The sequence below is a fragment of the Mustela lutreola genome, chromosome 1 (assembly GCF_030435805.1).
Source record: "Mustela lutreola isolate mMusLut2 chromosome 1, mMusLut2.pri, whole genome shotgun sequence".
Classification (NCBI taxonomy): Eukaryota; Metazoa; Chordata; class Mammalia; order Carnivora; family Mustelidae; genus Mustela; species Mustela lutreola.
This window is the reverse complement of record NC_081290.1, coordinates 102,002,206-102,021,338: the sequence shown is the minus strand read 5'-3', so window position 1 is coordinate 102,021,338 and position 19,133 is coordinate 102,002,206. Positions and strand designations below refer to the sequence as shown.

General features: G+C 37.6%; 1 pseudogene; it reads left to right on the top strand.

The window, feature by feature from the left end:
• The first annotated feature begins 18,799 nt into the window (after positions 1-18,799).
• LOC131822869 (U6 spliceosomal RNA) lies at positions 18,800-18,900 on the top strand (annotated as a pseudogene).
• The last annotated feature ends 233 nt before the right edge of the window (positions 18,901-19,133 follow it).

Below are 19,133 nucleotides of genomic sequence, written 5' to 3'. Positions count from 1 at the left end.
GCTTCATTCAGCAAGCATTTACTACACTCTCACTGTGTGCTAGGAGCTATGCTATGCAGGGGATCTAAGGTGGTAGAAGACATTCCCTGATCATAAGCAGTTCATAGTCCTGCAGCGCTGTTCATCAAATGGTGGGTGAGATGGGGGCTATGTGGGCAAAAAGAATGGCAAAGAACATGCCCTACTGCTTGAAAACATAGTAACAAATTGTATATGGTAAAGAACTTCCAAGAATATTAATATCACTGGAGTGTTTACGAGAAGGAATAAGCTCATTTCACTACAAGCAATTTCCAAGTAGCTGAAAAAGAAAAGCTGGCATTTTGGGAATGCAGAATCTTAGAAACATTTAGAGGACCCCTTTGAAGTTTTAGTGAGGGGAGTTCTGCTTACCGTTTCCATGATGAGGCTGGGGGACAGGTTCTGAAGACAACATCAGGGTAACTAGTACCTCAAGCACTCTTTGAACTCCATGGCTCAAAGAGGAGGCTGTGAACAAGGTGAGATTAAAACACAGCACAGGTGATTCTACCGGACCAGAAAATACAGGATTCAAAGACCTCTTTCAAGGTAGAGAACAAAATTCTTCATACTTATTATTTTCAAACAATGTAACAGTAAAAAAAAAAAAAAAAATGGAATGTGATTTTCCTACGCTAAGAGATAAAGAAGAAAAGTGAGTGGGCAGTGAAAAGACAAGGAACAAAAGCATAAAGAAGAGAGAGCAAACAAACTTCTGCTCAAGAGAAAAATCTCACCACAGTGACAGGCCTGCTGTGCAAAAGCCCATTTAGCAAGAACAGCCCAGACCTTCGTTTCAGATTTTATCAGAAGCCACTGGTCCTAAAGTATCACTGGCGCCTACTGAATTTTCACCAGGGACCTAACAGAAAACATCTGTTCTCTGACTTAAAAGTAAGTCAATTGATTAAATCAACGTTTGCCCTCTTTCTTCTATTAGAAGCATAGCTATTTCTCTTTTGCTTCTCTTCAGACTCTAATAACTTACTTCTGCTTGTGCATTGAAATCTGGGATGGAGGTGTGTCTTTTTCTGTGCCTACATGGGGAAATGTGGCACAGGTCAAGCTGAAATCATGTCAGAAATCCATCGATGTAAACAATTTGGCCATGTTTCATATGTAACTTGAAAGCTGATATAACCACATAAAACAACCTCAAACAGTAGATGTGAGCATGAATCTATGTGTTTTTATGTGCAAATACACAGAATTCTTGTTGCCTTGAGAAAATACTGACCAGAAAGTTGGACTTTTAATTTGAAATTTGACCTTCATGTTTAAAATTACTTCATAGTTTTTACAAAGCAGATTCCATAACATGAGTGCATTAAGGCTGTTTTTAACTCAAGGTTCTTAACTTGAAAATGAAATCCTGGTGATTAAATTTCTGTAGCCAGAATCCACAGGTCCTCAATAAGACAGCCCTCCTATATCAATACCCACTAAACAACAGGATCCAGAGGAAGCAGTAATCAGGGAACAAGAATAAAAATAGCAGCCAACTGCACGGCATGTTTGCAGTCATTCCCAGAACAAACGCTTGTCCGGCACCTACAATATGCCAAGTGCTGTTCTGGGCCCAGGGGATGCATCAATAAATGGCATAGTGTTTCCCATAAAGGATCTCACAATATAACAGGGAAGAGAAATAAACCCCATGTCACAATATCCTGAGATAAATGCCGTGCTGAGGGATATATAAAGTGACATGAGATAACAGGCAGAGGAAATAACTCTGCCTTCCGAGAAAGCAGAGGGAGCCTCACAGAAGATTCCAGACAGGGAGTAATATTTGAGCGAGACCTCAAGGAGGATATGCCCCACAGCTCACGTGTTTCTCTAGCATATTTCAGTGAACTGGCAAGTCGTATCACCACTCTGTTCCTCAGATTCCTCACTGACTAGCCTAGAGAATTCATAGTAAGTTGTGTGTTTAAAATGCATGTTGAGAAAAGCCTGCCTCCCAAGCATGGCATAGGTGGAAGGGGGTGACAGGGTCGCTAATTTGGGGGTTGCGGCTAGGCTGAGAGGAGTACAAAGGAGGAGGATGGGATCCTTAGAATGGAGAGAAACAGTTCTATGGGCCATTTCCCCTCTTCTTCCCTTTGCCATTTTAGATTTATAGGCAGCATCAAAACCACTGAATAGGAAAATGAAATTATATGAATAGTTCTGATTCCCCCTCTTGATCATTGTCAATCAATAGGGCATGTAATACATATGATGTTTTAGAAGTGAGGCTCAGCATTAAGGCATAGAAAGTTACATAACAACATGTCATGTGTATGACATACTACATGACATCACATGTTATACTAACATATGGCAGGAATGGGCAGGAAATCCTAGGGCATGTTTGCAGCAAGCTGACAAGAAGAACACCCAGAAACTTCTGGAGAGGTTGGGTGAATAATACTTATTGCATATGTTTGCTGTGGGATTAAAGAAACAACAGATGTAAAGCCCATAGAACATTGCCTGGTATCAAGTCTGCATGAGGCAAATAGTTTTTATTGTTGTCGCCTGTCCCTATCTAAAAATAGAACTAATAAGAAGGGAAAGGTCCTGTCAAACCTTGTGGTCATCTACACAGGCAAACTGAGCTGATGAGCGAAACAGGAAGAGAACAAATGTAAAAATATCCAGGACTCCCTCTCTATTCCCAGTGCCCCAAAGGGATGATGACAATATTCAACTCTCTGATGGCCCTGGGGACTGCCCACTAGACTGAGATCCTGATATGGCAAAATATTTTGGTAGGTTTCATGAAAAAAAAAAGAACAAGAAGAAACTAGATAATTTAGATTAAAATGTTCCAAGAGAAGTTGCACAAAACAGAAAAATATAAAGAAGCAAAATGAGGAAACACATGAAACTTGTCAACGTGCTATACCTATGGCTACAAGTTGGCCAACTGTTAGGAGCATTGGTACAAAAGGGAATAACACATCAGTGGTGACTCCTGCCCAGAAATAATATGAAACACAATGTAGAGACAAACTGGCTTAATTTGCTGAAGGATCTTGGAACTAAAACAGGAAAGAAAATAGTTATTTCCCTCATTGGAATGTCCCCAAATGAGTCTGCGGTAAGTATACCACCACCCTGGCATCTATCACAGAGCCTCTGGTCACCTCAACAGGGTGTGGGCTGACACTTGATATGAGCACAGCTAAACATGGGGATGTACATGACAGAATAAATGTAAATGAAAGGAATTTTGTTTTTCACATCAGTGCCTGAGGTGAAGAAGCCAGACCAAGAATGAGATCAAGTATAGTCTGACAAAGAAAGATGGCAAACTCAAACCTTGGGATGCCATCAAAGCCAAGCACAGTAGGAAAGAAATTTCAGATACATAATTCATACATGGAACTGGAAATAACAAAAAAAAGCTGATCAGAGCTTCTGAAAGACAGCCAAATCATGAAATCTTGAGCCATTCAGAAAAGTTCTTAATAAAGCCTCATCCAAAAGCAATTCCTAAAACATATGTTCCATAAGTTGGATGATTTATTCAGCCAGCATATATTAAGGACTATTATGCACCCAATATATTGCCTAATTCTGGAAGATGAGCTCCAGCCTTGCAGGAACTTATGGGTCAGGTGTGGGAGACAAGGAGCCCACATTCCACAGCCTGGGTGGTTTTGATAAGGAATGCATCTGGATGAAGTCATACAGTAGTGTACACCTCTTATGAAGGAAAAGATAGAACTCAAGAAAGAAACCAGCAAACAAAATTTAAGGGCAACACACATAGCCGCAAGGCTCAGGAAAAGCCTTGCTAAGGAAAGGGAGAGATGTGATCTCTAAAATGTTAAGTCTGACATATCATTGTACTGCGTTTCAAAGCTTTGAACACTATAGAAAATTGTTGAGTAAATAAAGAACTTGTAAAAGGAACTTACAACCATCAAGCCTCCCAGAAATATGGGATACCCTGGCTGGATTAAGATGAATATATAAGTTACTCTCTTTCTTACTGTCTTTCAGCTTCACCAAGAAATGCTAAACTAACATAACTACTAACCATATTTGAGGAAAATAATCCTTCCTATCAGAACTCATATACATGTTAATGGATATGCATATTTGCCAGAAAACTGAGCAGATGTTATTCTGTCTCTTCTCTAAATTTAGTCCTTCAAATTGGACCCTCTGTCCAATTCACCTTCAAGAAGAAGAAGGAAGGAAGGAAGGTAGGAAGGTAGGAAGGAAGGAGACTGTATATTACAAAGGCAAAAATTTGAATGGAAATAAAAGAACAGCTTTTCCTCCAGAAAATAAAAATGCAAGAAAGGACTTTTTTCTCTGTGTATCACTACAAATTAAGCACAAGGGCAGGGCTTGAGAGATGAGTAGAAAGCATCCCTAGAAAGATTGGCTAGGTGAAAGAAGTGCTGGAAGCAGGCCCAGGAAAAACAAGTGGTTGCAGTTTTAGCGGTTTACCTGGAAGGACAATAGGGTGTACTAAAGTATTATAAGGAAAATAATAGGGGAAGACAGGCTGATGAAAGTCCAAATCTCAGCTTAGGCAGAAAGTGTGGGAAAGGAGGAAATAAAGAGGCATGTGGATACTTCTAGGGAAAAAAATCATCTTATCTTAAAACTCTAGTCAAAATACCTTTGTGTGGAAAGGGAAACAACCTTTAAGAGTTAAATAAATGACCAGGAGTTAAGATTTGGGAGATCTATATAATATATATATATAGATAATATATATTATCTATATATATGACATACATATAATATAATGCATATATACATATATAATATGTATATATGTAATATATATGTATGCATGTATTATATGTATATATATGCATTATATTTATAGCACATAAGCTCACTGAAATATTTATAAGTTTCACAGATATGTCATATCTGTGTTAAAGATGAAAATGTTACTGAATGTGTTCTTATAAATGAAATAGCAGGGAAAAATCTTGAAAGTCCTATGATGAACTAAAAAAGTTTTTTGATGAGGATTACCTTTGGCTTTCAGATGCAGTCAGCATATAATCAAAATTTATAGACTTTGTACTAAAATTCTGGTGAAACTATGGCATGACACAATTATATTTCTGATTTTGTTTTTTTATATGTAAATATACACATACACATGTGTGTTCACATAACCATTAGGTGATGGAAAGATAAATGGTATGGGGAAAAAAGATTCCAAACTAGATCTCTGTGGATTTGGAATTTGGGAAATAATCCAGAGGTTAAGATAGAGTTAAAGAGCTCCTCAGGAACTTCTAACCACAGTTAGAATCCCAGAATTTGAAGTTTTCCATGAACCTTAAAGATTATCTAGTCCACTCACTCTAAAATTGTGCTGCAAAGAATCATAGGAGTCCAAGATTATGCCTCAGTGATCTATAAATAAATGTCTGACATACAGAAAAAAATCTCTAAATTACCTAAGAAACATGTTCATTTGTTCTAACTATTGTTACATTTTTCAAGTTCTATTTATGATTTAATTTGATTTTAAAAAAAAAAGTTCTGTACTACAGAACACTCATGAAAGAAATTGAAGAAGACACAAAAAGATGGAAGAGCATTCCATGCTCACAGATCAGAAGAATAAACATTATTAAAATGTCTATATTGCCTAGAGCAATCTATACTTTCAATGCCATCACAATCAAAATTCCACCGTCATTTTTCAAAGAGCTTGAACACACAATCCTAAAATTTGTGTGGAACCAGAAGAGACCCTAAATTGCTAAGAAAATGTTGAAAAAGAAAAACAAAACTGGGGGCATCACATTGCCTGATTTCAAGCTTTACTACAAAGCTGTGATCACCAAGACAGCATAGTACCGGCACAAAAACAGACACATAGACCATTGAAACAGAGTAGAGAGCCCAGATATGGATTGGGGGATTGGGTGAGCCTCAACATATGCCCAAATAACCTTTGACAAAGCAGGAAAAAATATAGAGTGGAAAAAAGACAGTCTCTTCAATAAATGGTGCTGGGAAAATGGGACAGCTATGTGTAGAAGAATGAAACTCGACCATTCTCTTATACTATAAGCAAAGATAAACTTGAAATGGATAGAAGACCTCAACGTGGTCTTCTATCAAAATCCTAGAGGAGAACATAGGCAGCAACCTCTTCAATAGCAGCCACAGCAATTTCTTCAAGATATGTCTCCAAAGGCAAAAGAAAGAAAAGCAAAAATGAACTTTTGGGATTTCATCAAGATCAAAAGCTTCTGTGCAGTCAATAAAACACAGAGGCAACCCACGGATGGGAGAAGATATTCACAAATGACACTTCAGACAAAGGGTTGATATCCAAGATGTATAAAGAACTCCTCAAAATCAGCACGCACAAAAACAGATAATCACGTCAAAAAATAGGCAGAAGACAAGAACAGACACTTCTCCAAAGAAGACATACAAATGGCTAACAGACACATGAAAAATGTTCATCATCATTAGCCATCAGGGAGATTCAAATCAAAACCACATTGAGATTCCACTTTACACCAGTTAGAATGGCCAAAATTAACAAGACAGTAACAACATGTGTTAGGAAGGATTTGGAGAAAGGGGAACCCTCTTACACTGTTGGTGGGAATGCAATTTGGTGCAGTCACTTTGAAAAAAGTGTGGAGATTGCTCGAAAAATTAAAAATAGATCAACCCTATGACCCTGCAATTGCACTACTGGGTATTTACCCCAAAGATATAGATGTAGTGAAAAGAAGGGCTAACTGTACCCCAATGTTCATAGCAGCAATGGCCACAGTCACCAAACTGTGGAAAGAGCCAAGATGCCCTTCAACAAATGAATGGATAAAGAAGATAGGGTCCATATATACAATGGAGTATTATGTCACCATCAAAAAGGATGAATACCCAACTTTTGTATCAACATGGACGGGACTGGAAGAGATTATGCTGAGTGAAATAAGTCAAGCAGAGAAAGTCAATTATTGTATGGTTTCACTTACTTGTGGAATGTAAAGAATAACACAGAGGACATGGGGAAATGGAGAGGAGAAGGAAGTTGGGGGAAATCAGAGGGGGAGATGACCATGGGAGACTGTGGACTCTGAGAAACAAACTGAGGGTTTTGGAGGGGAGGGCCTGGGGGATTGGGTGAGCCTCATGATGGGTATTATGGAGGACACCTATTGCATGGATCATTGGATGTGGTTCATAAACAATGAATTTTGGAACACTGAAAAGAAATAAAATGAAAAAAAATTTTTTTTAATTTAAAAAGAGGGGTACCTGGGTGGTTTAGTGAGTTAAAACCTCTGCCTTGGTGAGTGCTGTGAAGTGTGTAAACCTGGTGATTCACAGACCTGTACCCCTGGAGATAAAAAGATATGTTTATAAAAAATTAAAAATTAAAAAAAAAAAAACAAAAAACCTCTGCCTTCAGCTCAGGTCATTATCCCAGAGTCCTGGGATTGAGTCCCGCATTGTGATCTCTGCTCAGCAGGGAACCTGCCCCCCCCGCCTGCCTCTCTGCCTACTTGTGATCTCTGTCTGTCAAATAAATAAAATATTTAAAAAATACAAAAATACAAAATATTAAAAAAAATACAAAAAAAGTTAAAATAAAAAAAATTAAAGAGTTCTCAGCTAAATAAGTAGGAAAATTCTCAATTCAGCCCAACTGTCTCACTGAATAGGTCAAAAAAATTAGACCCAGAAAAATAAAATAACTTCTTCAGAGTCTCAGTGCCAGTTGAATACAAAGTTAGGACCACATCTTAGTGTGGGTTCTTTTCAAAGCAGATTTCAAGACAAAGACTTGGGTGTGGGTAGTTTCTTTGGAAAGTGGTCTTCAGAAGTAGGAGTTCAAGAACAGGGAAAATGTGACAGGGAAGGGAAAAACCCAGTATAGGCATATTAGTGAATGGGTTAGCCCTGTGGGCAACCCAGGCTCAGATTGTTGGGGACTATCTGAGAAACTACATAGAACATGCTTCTGAACATTCCCACCATAGGATGGGAAATAGCGCATATTTCCACCACTTCCCATTCCCACAGATTGAGGGTTGTCATTGGGAGCCTTAATTCCTCTGCACTTCTAAGCAGCAGAGAAAACTCCCAGGGCTCCAGTGAAAACACTCAAGAGAGCTGCAGAAAACAGGAGGTGAGAAGTAGTTACATTACTGGAAACCATCCATCATACCTCCAGGTGAACTCAAGAGGGCCCAGGAGAGTGAGGCAGGGCATCAACAGGTTTCATAAATCTTAAAATTATTTCTTCAAAGCTTAAAATGATGATTGGACCCCCAGCATTCTGCAAACCCACCTGACTCAAACCCACCTCTTTTCACTCCCAAAACCTTGTCTCATTGATAGAAGACTAAAGAAATCTGTTTATACTGTACTGCAAAGGGCTTTTATTTTCTTCATCAAGCAGCTCTTTCTGATGACTATTTTCAGACACATGGTGACCAAAACTACCAGTGCTTTCCAGGATGCCACAGAGTAAGTATGATTTCACATATATTTTAGTCACAAATACATTTTACTGTTTCAACATCAGTCTGTTGAGTGCTTCTTGAAAGAAGGATCTAGGATTTCATCAAATGAAAGGAAATTAGGTGATAACAGGGATCCAGCCAGCACTTCTCTTTCAAAGGACTATTGTTCTGTGACAGAGCCAAGGCAAAGGAGTTTTGAGCGATTCCTCCAGGGTAAATGGAGCTGAAAAGCTCCAGTGTGTGCTGTGCATGGCTTCAGCCTATGTGTCAGGCCAAAGACTGTAACAGAGAGCCCTCTGGGAAACCACAACTCTTAGGAATGACAAAGGAAAGTGAAAAGCAAGGCAATTAGATGAGAAGAACCCTAAAATGAGAATGACACAGACAACTGTCAGTTACTTTTCTCACTTAATCTAAGATACTGATTCTTCTACCATGATTGGTGCTAATGCCAAAATATAAGTGCACAGATATTTTCTAGTCCCTACTCCACTAACAATTTTATGCCTTCTTTCTCAGGATTTTGGAATTATTGGTACAATTTTTAAAATATTTCTTGGAAATGTCTACTATTTTCAAATTATCACCATTTGAAATAATTTAGATTTAAGTCATCATGAATTTTTTAATAGTACTCTGCCGACTCAAATATGTTAGAGGAATGAGATTCACAGGATCTTCTTAAATAATATAAATCATCTTAGAGTTAGAGAAGATTCTTGCATTCTAATTAAATATGGATTTATGGTCCAAACTCTCATTCCAATATAAAGACTTATGTGTGGATTTCTGGATTCACCTTGCTCATATAGCAAAGCCCATCACAGAAGCTACTCCGAGAACACATGTATCCTCTATGCCAGACACTGCGTCATGAGCTCTAGGTATTTGCTGACTTCAAGGGACTCCTCAATATTTTTTTCTCACTCAGGTCTGTGTAACATATTTATCAATATGTTAAATAGCTTTAACATTAGAAGGCCTGATGCCAACTCTGTAATAGATATAAAAACGCATCAGGAATAATACTATCCTCAAGAAAAAGTTACAGCTTAGTAAAACCAAAATGAACTTAATATAAGATATAGTATGTTTTATCACTAAAGTACTATAAACAGATGATATAGGAGGTCAAACATAAAACTGTTTGTGACGTGGAATGAGAAACTAATCCTTTGGTGGAAAAAGTAATAAAGCCAAAAACAAAACAAAACAAAAAAGTAGAGAGCCTTAGAAAACTCACAAATGCATTCAAACATCTCTGCAGTTGTGAATTGCTAAGTTGCTAACTTTGATTTGTTCTCTGGAAGAGTGCCTGAACCCTATCAGTATCTGGCTCTATACACTTGACTCTCTGTTTGCTCCCAGAGTTCTCTCTCTTTCTGTCTCTAGGCTTTACCCATATGTTAGAGCCTGAAGAAAAGATTTGAGATTGGTCCAGTTCATTTCAGGTTTACAATCCATACTGACATGCAAATACTCTCTTGCCTTCCTTAGCATGAGTCATAGAGAGAACTAAGTTCAGTGTGTTTTAAGGTTAAATTAGTTTTAAGGCTAAAGAAGCACAGACTCTGCACCAATGGATTGGGGGCAAATGCAGGGATAGAATAAAGTTTTCTAGTCTGTTACAAGTACTACACACCTGAAAGATTTTTTTTTTTTTGCATTCTTTTCTTTTGAAACTTTTTCTTAAAGAAATATTTCAATAGTTTGTGTGAAAGGCATTTCAGAAATGCTGTTGAATCAAAATGAATGTCTCTTAGACTTTCTCATGGAAAATACCTAAAGATAATACCATTTTAAAATGCTTATCACATAATGTGAAGGGAAATAAAATATAATAATAATTAACATGTATTATAAGAGGCAGTATTCTAATAATCCTGTGAAATACTTACTTTTATAATTACCATTGCACAAATGAAGAAATGGTGGCTGAGAGAATTTAAGTAGCCTAGTGAGTGTTATGACAAGTTGGGATTTGAACCTGGACCTTACTGATCTTAATCTTGTATGCTTAACCACTGTTAACAGTTTCAAAATCCATTCATCCTTTCTGGTTAGTAAACTAGATACGGGGTTTGGTTTGTAAGGACAGATATACATGGACATTAACATGCCAAAGAACATGATTATTAGATCAAGATATGATGCTGCCTTGATCACAAACCATACTTTGCATGGCTTAATCAACAGCAAATATGGAGTAACTGATCCTGAAAATTACTTTTTTATGATTTTTTAATTTAAATTCAATTAATTAACATCTAGTATATTATTAGTTTTAGAGATAGAGATTAGCGATTTATCATTCTTATAATAATACCTAGTGCTCATTACATCTCATGCCCTCCTTAATGCCCAGCATCTAGTTATCCCATCCCTCCACCCCCTACCCCTCCAGCAACCTTCAATTTGTTTCCTATGATTAAGAGTCTCTTATTGTTTCTCTCCCTCTCAGGTTTCATCTTGTTTTATTTATTCCTCTCTTCCCCTATGATCCTCTGTCTTGTCTCTCAAATTCCACAAATGAGTAAAATCATATAATTATCTTTCTCTGACTGATTTATTTCACTTAGCATAATACCCTCCAGTTCCATCCATGTCATTGCAAATGGCAGGATTTCATTTTTTCATGGCTGAGTAGTATTCATTGTATACATACATATTCATTATCTGTATTTCCACATCTTGATCCATTCATTTGTTGATGGACATCTGGTTCTTCCCATAGTTTAGCTATTGTGGACATTGATGCTATAAACATTGGGATGCAGGTGTCCCTTCAGATCACTACATTTGTATCTTTGGAATAAATGCCTAATAATGCAGTTGCTGGGTCAAAGGGTAACTCTATTTTCAACTTTTTGAGGAACCTCCACACTGTTTTCCAGAGTGGCTGTACCAGTTTGCATTCCCACCAATGGTGTAGCAGGGTTCCCCTTTCTCTGCATTCTCTCCAACAGCTGTCATTTCCTGACTTGTTAATTTTAGTCATTCTGACTGATGTGAGGTGGTATCTCACTGTAGTTTTGATTTTGCATTTCCCTAATGCTGAGTGATGCTGAGAATTTTTTAATGTGTCTGCTGGCCATTTATTTGTATGTCTTCTTTGGAGAAATGTCTGTTCATTTCTTCTTTTTTTAAAATATTTTATTTATTTTTCAGAGGAGAGAGAAGAGAGCACAAGCAGGAAGGGTGGCAGCAGAGAATGAAGCCTGATGTGGGATCATGACCCAAGCAAAAGGCATATATTTAACCAACTGAGCCACCCAGGTGTCCCATGCCCATTTCTAGTATTTGTTCTTTGTGTCTTGAGTTTGATAAGTTCTTTATAAATTTTGGATACAAGCCATTTACTTGATAAGACATTTGCAAATATCTTCTCCCATTCTGTTGGTTGTCTTTTGATTTTGTCAACTGTTTCCTTTGCTGTGCAAAAGCTTTTTATATTGATGCAGTCCCAATAGTTCCTTTTTGCCATTGCTTCCCTTGCCTTTGGCAATGTTTCTAGGAAGAGGTTGCTGCGACTGAGGTCACAGAAGCTGCTGATTGTGTTCTTCTCTAGGATTTTGATGGATTCCTGTCTCACATTCAGGTCTTTCATCCATTTTGAGTCTATTTTTGTGTATGATGTAAGAAAATGGTCCAATTTCATTCTTCTGCATGTGGCTGTTTAATTTTCCCTACACCATTTGTTGAAGAGACTGTCTTTTTTACCATTGGACACTCTTTCCTGCTTTGTTGAAGATTAGTTGACCATAGGGTTGAGGGTTCATTTCTGGGTTCTCTATTCTGTTTCATTGATCTATGTTTGTTTTTGTGCCAGTACCATACTGTCTTGATGATTACAGCAATTCTACCAAACATTTAAAGAAGAATTAATACCTATTCTTCTGAAGTTATTTAAAAAAAAAATAGAAATGGAAGGAAAACTTCCAAACTCTTTCTGCAAGACTAGCATTACCTTGATCCTAAAACCAGAAAAAGAACCACCAAAAAGGAGAATAACAGATCAATATCCCTGATGAACATGGATGTAAAAATGTTCACCAAAATACTAGCTAATATGATCCAAGAGTACATTAAAAAGATTATTCACCACAACCAAGTGAGATTTATTCCTGGGCCCGCAAGCATGGTACAATAGCCACAAATCAATCAATATGATACACTACATAAATAAAAGAAAGGACGAGAACCATATGATCCTCCCAATAAATGCAGAATAAGCATTTGACAAAGCATAGCATCTTTTCTTGATTAAAACTCTTCATAGTATAGGGATAGAGGAAAAATACCTCAATATCATAAAAGCTATATAGGCCCACACCCCGTCACCTAATAGTAAAATTTACAAGTCTCAGTGACAAAGAGAAAATCCTGAAAGCAGCCCGGGATAAGAAGTCTGTAACATACAATGGTAAAAATATTAGATTGGCAGCTGACTTATCCACAGAGACCTGGCAGGCCAGAAAGAGCTGGCATGATATTTTCAGAGCACTAAATGAGAAAAACATGCAGCCAAGAATACTATATCCAGCTAGGCTATCATTGAAAATAGAAGGAGAGATTAAAAGCTTTCAGGACAAACAACAACTGAAAGAATTTGCAAACACCAAACCAGCTCTACAGGAAATATTGAAAGGGGTCCTCTAAGCAAAGAGAGAGCCTACAAGTGGTAGATCAGAAAGGAACAGAGACCATATACAGCAACAGTCACCATACAGGCAAAACAATGGCACTAAACTCATATCTCTCAATAATTACCCTGAATGTGAATGGGCTAAATGCCCCTGTCAAAAGACACAGGGTATCAGAATGGATAAAAAAAACAAAACCCATCTATATGTTGCCTCCAAGAAACACATTTTAAGCCCGAAGACACCTCCAGATTTAAAGTGAGGGGGTGGAAAAGAATTTACCATGCTAATGGACATCAGAAGAAAGCAGGAGTGGCAATCCTTATATCAGGTCAATTAGATTTTAAGCCAAAGACTATAATAAGAGATGAGGAAGGACACTATATCATACTCAAAGGGTCTGTCCAACAAGAAGATTTAACAATTTTAAATATCTATGCCACCAACGTGGGAGCAGCCAACTATATAAACCAATTAATAACAAAATCAAAGAAACACATCAACAATAATACAATAATAGTAGGGGACTTTAACACTCCCCTCACTGAAATGGACAGATCATCCAAGCAAAAGATCAGCAAGGAAATAAAGGCCTTAAACGACACACTGGACCAGATGGACATCACAGATATATTCAGAATATTTCATCCCAAAGCAACAGAATACACATTCTTCTCTAGTGCACATGGAACATTCTCCAGAATAGATCACATCCTCGGTCCTAAATCAGGACTCAACCGGTATCAAAAGATTGGGATCATTCCCTGCATATTTTCAGACCACAATGCTCTAAAGCTAGAACTCAACCACAAAAGGAAGTTTGAAAAGAACCAAAACACATGGAGACTAAACAGCATCCTTCTAAAGAATGAATGGGTCAACCGGGAAATTAAAGAAGAATTGAAAAAAATCATGGAAACAAATGATAATGAAAATACAACGGTTCAAAATCTGTGGGACACAACAAAGGCAGTCCTGAGAGGAAAATATATAGCGGTACAAGCCTTTCTCAAGAAACAAGAAAGGTCTCAGGTACACAACCTAACCCTACACCTAAAGGAGCTGGAGAAAGAACAAGAAAGAAACCCTAAGCCTAGCAGGAGAAGAGAAATCATAAAGATCAGAGCAGAAATCAATGAAATAGAAACCAAAAAAACAATAGAACAAATCAACGAAAGTAGGAGCTGGTTCTTTGAAAGAATTAATAAAATTGATAAACCCCTGGCCCGACTTACCAAAAAGAAAAGAGAAAGGACCCAAATAAATAAAATCATGAATGAAAGAGGAGAGATCACAACTAACACCAAAGAAATACAAACTATTATAAGAACATACTATGAGCAACTCTACGGCAATAAATTTGACAATCTGGAAGAAATGGATGCATTCCTAGAAACATATAAACTACCACAACTGAACCAGGAAGAAATAGAAAGCCTGAACAGACCCATAACCAGTAAGGAGATTGAAACAGTCATTAAAAATCTCCAAACAAACAAAAGCCCAGGGCCAGACGGCTTCCCGGGGGAATTCTACCAAACATTTAAAGAAGAACTAATTCCTATTCTCCTGAAACTGTTCCAAAAAATAGAAATGGAAGGAAAACTTCCAAACTCATTTTATGAGGCCAGCATCACCTTGATCCCAAAACCAGACAAGGATCCCACCAAAAAAGAGAGCTATAGACCAATATCCTTGATGAACACAGATGCGAAAATACTCAACAAAATACTAGCCAATAGGATTCAACAGTACATTAAAAAGATTATTCACCACGGCTATACACAAAGTTAAAGCCCACAGCTAATATCATCCTCAACCGGGGAAAACTAAGAGCTTTTCCCCTAAGGTGAAGAACATGGCAGTGATGTCCACTATCATCACTGTTGTTCAACACAGTACTAGAAGTCCTAGTCTCAGCAATCAGACAACAACAACAAAATAAAAGGCATCTGAATCTGCAAAGAAGTCAAACTCTCACTCTTTACAGATGACATGATACTCTAGGTGGAAAACCCAAAAGACTCCACCCCAAAATTGCTAGAACTCATACAGCAATTCAGCAATGTGGCAGGATATAAAATCAATGCACAGAAATCGACTGCATTTCTATATACCAACAATGAGACAGAAGAAAAAGAAATTAAGGAGTTGATTCCATTTACAGTGGCACCAAAAGCCATAAGATACTTAGGAATAAACCTAAGCAAAGAGGCAAAGGGTCTGTACTCAGAAAACTACAGAACACTCATAAAAGAAATTGAGGAAGACATAAAGAAATGAAAAAACATTCCATGTTCATGGATTAGAAGAACAAATATTGTTAAGATGTCTATGCTACCCAGAACAATCTATAAACCCTATAAAAACATCATCAGCTTTTTTTTTTTTTTCTTCCAAGCTGGAACAAATAATCCTAAAGTTTGTATGGAACCAGAAAAGACACCAAATAGCCAAAGGAATATTGAAGAAGAAAATCAAAGCTGGTGGCTTCACAATCACGGGCTTCAGGCTCTATTACAAAGTTGAAAATTACTTTAGTAAGTCTGTATATGAAATGTTTTCATGTAATCACCATGGAGAAAAGTGGGAAAGTGGCAGAAAATATGTTACTTGAAATATTTTGGGTATAGAAGCATTATTTTTTCAATTTAACTGGTAATGATTTCATATATATACTAGGAGTGCACATAGTCAGAAAACAAAGGGAAACGCCTGATTAATTTCTAAACCTACAAGTACTTCACCAAAACGAGCCTGAGTTCTCCATAATGTGGATAACACATTGCCATGTCTACCTTATATGGATAATATACAAATACCTGATACTCAAATATTTTGAGTTGCTATGGGAAGAAATAATTAACTTAAGGCAGAACATTAATATTAAAAGGATACTTTAAAAACTAGAATTATAATGGGACACATGGGTGACTCAGTCAGTTAAGCATATTCCTTCAGCTCAGGTCCTGGGTCCTGGGATTGAGTCCCGCATCTGGCTCCTTGCTCAGGGGGCAGCCTGCTTCTCCCTCTGCCTGCCACTCCCCCTGCTTGTGCTTTCTTTCTCTCACTCTGACAAATAAACAAATAAAACCCTTTAAAAATTAGAATTATAAGAGCTATTGATTACAAAAAATATATAGTAAATTCCTTCAAAGAAAAGTTCTGAAAGCACAAGACCTTGAGTTTTAATACTTTTGCTTGTCTAATGCAAAGGTGAAGGCATGAAGGATGCTTTCTTACTTGTTCAAGTGTGATATTTAAAATACTTAACAACTGGGGCACCTGGGTGGCTCAGTGGGTTAAAGCCTCTGCCTTCGGCTCAGGTCATGATCCCAGGGTCCTAAGATCAAGCCCAGCATCGGGCTCTCTGCTCAGCAGGGAGCCTGCTTCCCTTCCTCTCTCTCTGCCTGTCTCTCTGCCTACTTGTAATCTCTGTCTGTCAAAGAAAATAAATAAAATCTTAATAAAAAATAAAATAAAATACTTAACAACTGATATGGCAGGAACGACACAAATTCAAGCATCCTATAGTAACAAGGTCTCCAGAGGACTTTGTTTTGCTCTATGTTATTTCGAGGCTGAATGAAGGAGTGGTGGGAGTCCCAGTGAGAGGCTGCATGAGCTGGTTGAGCTGGTTGGGTTGGGTCAGCAAGGAGCTACACAGGGAGATGAAGCAGCAGCTATTCAGAATTATTTAAATAGTTTCACTACCAATATTGACATGCCAGTGTATACCAACTAGATGCTATCAGTCCATGTTTTTTTAAAATAAAGCAATATATATGGACAAATATAGACGTTAGAAAAAACATATTAACATATTTTACACTTAGAAATTTGATAGAATGAACACCAAAAAATTTAAAAGTATTATAATGACACAATTTTAATTTGCCCATATTTACTAATTTTCCTACTTTACCATTAGTCTACTCTCTACCCTTACAAAGTAAAAAATACTATTTCCATAATGAGTAGCAAAAACAAAGTAATAGGCCCCTGAAATATTTCTCAATAAATAAATTTTGAGTAAATGGAGTATGTGTAACTAATGCTTCAAGGCCACTAGAGCAGCTAAGAATGGAAATTTAGAACCCTGGCCTTCCAACCTATGGTGTAATCAGCAAATCCCAGAAACACGTGGATATAATTTCTTCTGCTGCTGTATCTCAACTAATTCTCCAGGATTCTGTCCACTTTGTCTCTATCCTATTACACTTCCGAGGAGAACTAAATCTGTTTTCTTCTCCTCCCACCTCACCTGCTCAACAGTTCTATCTCACAAAAGCATGGAATTTCTTGTGATTTGCCCCCAGTCCAGTCTTGGGAGAAAAGAAATCATGTGAGGGAAGTTAGGAGCTATCTTCTCACCTTCCACTCACCAATCATGGCCACATCACCGAGTGCAGATGGACCTAAGGAGAGGGACTGATGCTTAGTTTCACAAATGTGCATTTGAAAAAATGTGAACCATGAACTTCTTTGTAACACAGGTGATGTTCACAAGCCCTGGTCCCTTCACTTGCAGCTTATTGTTCCATTACTCAGAGGAAAGAATAAAGAGCACACAGTTTCTTTCCCACCTTCTCATTTACTTCTTCATGTCATGGGGATTTGCATTAGTTTTCCTACATCAGAGGCACCTGTGGATAATTTCAATGATTTCCCATTCTATTACTGGTAAATAACAAAACAATAAATGTGAGAAGATCCAAATATGTTGCGAACAGTTGCAGTTCCTACCAATCATATAGTGTTGTCAAGTCATTGGAATCAGTGATAACAGGTTCATTTGTTCTTCTCAGAGTTACAGAAACTTTGATGATTAACAGCTGCGTCTGTCACAAATGGTGGCACACATTAGCGTTTCTACAAACTTCGATAAAATGACTATACTATAGATAGAGCCATTATAAATTACAAGAGCAAAACCTCAGCCATGCCTGCACACATGCACCCGCACACCCAGCAATAAAACCATCTAAGTGAAGAGGGGCACAACGGTAAATTCAGCTGAAACTTAGTTTTTGGCCATGATTCAAAAGAGGATTCTGAAAGCCAGCCCAAATAAAATGTATTCAGATGGATCACATCCTTCTCTACAATACTATAAGTGGTTGGCTCCTCTTTAATCATTTCTTCTTTTTTTCTTTTTTCCAGTTTATATTTAAATTCCAATTAGTTAACATACAGTGTCATATTAGTTTCAGAAGTAGAATTTAGTGATTCATCACTCGTATACAACACCCAGTGCTCATCACAAGTGCTCCCCTTAACTCCCATCACTCATTTAGCGCAGCCCCACCCATTTCCTCTCCAGCAACCCAAAGTTTGTTCTCTATAGTTAAGAGTCTGTTCTCTGATTTGCACTTCTCTCTCTCTCTGCCTCTCTCTCTTTTTTCTCTCTCTCTTTTTCCCCCATATGTTCTCTTTACTCACTGCTGTATATGGTTCTCTGGAACCTTACCATGACCCAGTTATAATACCAGAAAGAGGAAGCAGTCAGGGAAAACAAGGAGGTGTTGAAAACTGCAAAAAGGCTTTGTAGCATTACAAATATTACCCAGATTTAAGAACATTGTATACTCTAAAAGCAACCCTCTTCTGTTGCTTATAAAATGAGGACAACAATGCCTCCAACATTAAAACCAAACTGCTGGGCTCGTTTCGGCACTACATATACTAAAATTGGAACGATACAGAGATGAGCATGGCCCCTGCACAAGGATGACATGCAAAATTGTGAAGTGTTCCATATTTTTGTGATTTACAGACCTGTACCCCTGAGGCTAATAATACATTATATGTTAATTAAAAAATTTTTAAAAATTTAAAAAATAAATAAAAATAAAACCAAACTGCCTGAGTTTACAGTGAAAGCAACATGCACATACTGCCCTTGGAGCTCCTGAAATGTGTGGAGACTGGGGGGATCTGCACTGACAGTGACTCAACTGCTTTTGGTTTTGTTTTCCAAATTCTCCACCATCTATGG